General features: G+C 44.9%; 1 non-coding gene across 1 annotated transcript; it reads right to left on the reverse strand.

Annotated features, from left to right (window-relative positions):
• Window positions 1-542: 542 nt before the first annotated feature.
• On the reverse strand, window positions 543-733 carry LOC142457408 (U2 spliceosomal RNA). Its single transcript, XR_012786155.1, has one exon. It is a non-coding gene; the product is annotated as a U2 spliceosomal RNA (small nuclear RNA).
• Between the last annotated feature and the right edge of the window lie 3,745 nt (window positions 734-4,478).

Here is a 4,478-nt window from a genome sequence, read left to right on the forward strand (position 1 = left end):
CAGCCAGTACCCTTTAAGATGTATCCATTGCTGGATGGATCAGATATCACATCTGATGAAGCAGAGGCAGTGTTGAGAGGGGGAGACCCCCTGTGAGGGGAATTAGCGAAAGAACTACAGCAATGACCTGGACATGATAACAGACTGAGCAGCATTTCTTTCTTGTACCCAAGGTCACCAGAGCCGGGCAACCTGAAGGCAGCCGACAACAACCCAGTTTCCATGGTGGTTGTCTCTGGGGGTCTTTGAATGGAAGGTACTGCAATAAATAAGGGATGAATTCCATAGCAGGGCTCCATCCATGGGGCGGACCCTCTAGGACTGGACAGAGGCAGTGGCCATCCACTTCTGGCAGTCAGGGGATCTTAGCAGAACCATGAAAGTTCAAGGTCCTGGGCCTGTTTCTATAGAGGAAAGCACTGGGATTTTCCAGAGGAACATAAAGAAAGGGTTGCTAACTTTTGGAATTCAGACTCTTGGAAGGATTTTATTTTAAGCAGGGAAAATGACACAGCAAAAGCTTTCTTTTTTAAAATCCCCCGAAGGGGTGTACCGTTCCTGAAAGTACTGCAATGCCAGGTCGATGCGTGGAGTGGACGGAGCAAGCTCCTATTCCAACTCCCTGCTCCAAAAATCCATTTAATCTATTGTCCTCAGATAGAGGACGTATCAGATATTAAACAGATAAGAACAGATACTACACTTGATCTTAGCCAAAAGGCTGAGAAGCGATTTAAAAAGGCTTTTTTAAAAAGAAAGAATTCCATCTGGCAGCTCTGTGGAGGATAGAAGGGAGAGAGATGCTGGAGTCTGTGAGAAGGGATTAAATTGGAATGCCCTGACCACTTCAGTTCCCTGCTGGACTGTAGGTAGCAGGGCTTGGGGGATAGAGAAGTGTTTTCACCTTCAATTTCTGCAAATTTAACGAGCTCCCTTTCAGCAATAGTGAAAGAATCTAAACATCACCAGTTTCCAGATTGGTTTGTGGGGCTCAGAATGGAACTACGAATCTCCTTGCCCTTGGCCAAAAGCACACAAAGGAAAGTGTTTGAGAACAGATGAGATGGCTGCTTTAAAAAACATCACACACAGGTGTCTGCAGAGGAAATTCATCCAATGTTTGTGGATTAAATTCCCCATCAGTCATCGAAAATTTAATTTTAATTAATGGAACAGACTGGTAGAATACCTTTGGTTTCACTAGGGGAAAGTATCTGAGTCTAGATTTGTTCAAGATGTGAGTATTTGCTTGGTGTAAAAGACCTAAGGAAGATGAGAAGCTCAAAGCTAGCTAAGTGTGAGTGTTGACCGACTCCCAGATTGCAATGTTTTATTGAACAATATTTAGTTCATTTGCCATTTGGGTGGAAAGCTTTTCATTCCAGCAGTACTCCCAATCAGCCCTCAGAAGGTACTCTGAACACCTTAATTAGCACCTATGAAAAGTGGCCCAAACTTGAACTACAAAAAGTGAAATAATAATTGGGGGATTTGCCATACTTCAAAGCAAAGCCCTTCCCTATCCCTAGTTGGCAAGGATGTCTGCTGGGTTTCATGAATGCTGCATGCCATGTGTAATTATGTTGAGTAATCACAGCTCTCCCAAGCTCCATGCCTGATGACAAATGGGCTGTGGCAGGCTCTATTTCTGATCTTCGGGTGCAATTATTCAGTAAGTAGACTTTATGCTGTTTGGGCACATAAACATACATATTTATCACAACCCTTTGCAAATCTGACACCATATACTTGAAGACACTGTCCTATCTGTGGGTAACCAGTACTTCATGAATATTAGATTTCTGTCTTAATTTCACTACCGTGACTTTTTTCTTGGCAGGGAAAAGTCAAGACTCAATCATGTTCATGCCACTAGCAAGCAGCAGAACAAACTCCTGTTCCGGGCAGAAAGATGTTATCATGGAGGAGGTGAATTAGATCTTTCATCTACCTCTTTACCCTGACAGTCTCCTAGGTTCTCAATGAAACTCGCTAACACCTCGCCTCCCAGTCTCATTGTCCAAGACAAAAGCTACCAAGTCAACCTCAAGTCCCGGTGGCTCCATTGTGTGTCGAAGTAGACCTGTGCTCCACAAGGTTTGCTTTGGCAGCTTCTTTTAAAAGTAGATCACCAGCCCTTTCTCCCCAGGAGTCTCTGGATGGACTCAAATCACGCTTTCCATTAAGAGCCGAGTGTCATCTGCCAACAACTGTAAGACACACTAACAAACTCATCACCATGGAGTCGATTCTAACTCATAGCGACTCTGTAGGTCCGAGTAGAACTGCCCCTTTGGGATTTCCAAGACTTTACATCTTTCCATGAACAGACAGCCTCATTTTTCTCCCACAGAGCACCTGGTGGGTGCAAATTACTGACCATGTACTGAGCAGGTCAGGGCTCTTTGCCCCACCCAGAGAGCAGTAAGTGATTCTTACTGAATGACACAGCAAAGATGTGCCAATGGCACGATGACTGGAGAATAAAAAACGATAAGGAAGTGGTGCATTGTCCAAAGGGCCCTGCATGGCAGCCCAGCTGCAGTTCCTAAAGACACCAAACCCACTGAGAGATGTCTCTGTTGCCAAGATGGCTCCAAGAATGTTTTCTTACAACTAACAGACACTCAAATCTTCCCCCTAAATCAGGCACCTTCAACAGATAGAAAAGGAGACAGAATTTTTTGTTTTAAATTTAACAATTTATTAGGGGCTCATACAATTCTTATCACAGTTCATACATATACATACATCAATTGTATAAAGCACATCTGTACAGTCCCTGCCCTAATCATTTTTTTCTCCTCTTTTCTTTTTTTACATTTTATTAGGGACCCATACAACTCATCACCATCCATACATATACATACATCAATTGTATAAAGCACATCCATACATACCCTGCCCCAATCATTCTCAAAGCATTTGCTCTCCACTTAAGCCCCTTGCATCAGGTCCTCTTTTTTTTTCCCCTCCCTCCCCTTTCCCCACTCCCTCATGTGCCCTTGGTAATTTATACCTCGTTATTTTGTCATATCTTGCCCTATCCGGAGTCTCCCTTCCCCCCTTCTCTGCTGTCCCTCTCCCAGGGAAGAGGTCACATGTGGATCCTTGTAATCAGTTCCCCCCTTCCAACCCACTCACCCTCCACTCTCCCAGCATCGCCCCTCACACCCTTGGTCCTGAAGGTATCATCCACCCTGGATTCCCTGTACCTCCAGCCCTCATATGGACCAGTGTACAGCCTCTGCCCTATCCAGTCCTGCAAGGTAGAATTCGGATCATGGTAGTTGGGGGGAGGAAGCATCCAGGATCTGGGGGAAAGCTGTGTTCTTCATCGGTACTACCTCGCACCCTAATTAACCCATCTCCTCTCCTAAACCCCTCTATGAGGGGATCTCCATTGGCCGACACTTGGGCCTTGGGTCTCCACTCTGCACTTCCCCCTTCATTTAATATGGTGTATATATATACATATACACATATATACACACACTTATATCGTTGTTGTTTTTTTTTTTTTTTTGCATGATGCCTTATACCTGGTCCCTTGGCACCTTGTGATAGCACTGGCCGGTGTGCTTCTTCCATGTGGGCTTTTTTGCTTCTGAGCTAGATGGCCGCTTGTTCACCTTCAAGCCTTTAAGACCCCAGACACTATCTCTTTTGATAGCCGGGCACCATCAGCTTTCTTCACCACATTTGCTTATGCACCCATTTGTCTTCAGCGATCCTATCATGGAGGTGTGCAGTCAATGATATGATTTTTTGTTCTTTGATGCCTGGTAACTGATCCCTTCAGGACCACTCGATCACACAGGCTGGTGTGTTCTTCCATGTGGACTTTGTTGCTTCTGAGCTAGATGGCCGCTTGTTTATCTTCAAGCCTTTAAGACCCCAGTCACTATCTCTTTTGACAGCCGGGCACCATCAGCTTTCTTCACCACATTTACTTGTTCACACACTTTGGCTCCAGCCGTTGTGTCGGGAGAGTGAGCATCATAGAATTCCAATTTAATAAAAGAAGGTATTCATGCATTGAGGGAGTGTTTGAGTAGAGGCCCAAGGTCCTTCCGCCACCTTAATACTTGACCTATAAATATAGACACATAGATCTATTTCCCCATCTTCCTATATATATTTGCATGTACATGTCTTTGTCTAGACCTCCATGAATGCCCTTTGACTCCTAGCTCTTTCCTCCATCTCCCTTGACTTTCCTCCTGCCCTACTACCATGCTTCATTGCCACCTGGGCTAGAGTATACCTCTTCTCTAAGCAACGTTACCCTTGATCATTTCCCACCATGTCTGCCACTCCTCCTTCTCTACCATTTGGGGTCCCATGTTTTTCCCTTGTCCCTGGGTTTGTTAACACCACTTCCTTACCCCCCTACCCCCCCACCCAAGTCCCCCCGGACAGAATTTTTTAAAGAAAAAGAAACATTGAGGGAATTAAGCAGTTGAACTCTGGGAGAT

Source organism: Tenrec ecaudatus, chromosome 9, assembly GCF_050624435.1.
Source record: "Tenrec ecaudatus isolate mTenEca1 chromosome 9, mTenEca1.hap1, whole genome shotgun sequence".
Lineage (NCBI taxonomy): Eukaryota > Metazoa > Chordata > Mammalia > Afrosoricida > Tenrecidae > Tenrec > Tenrec ecaudatus.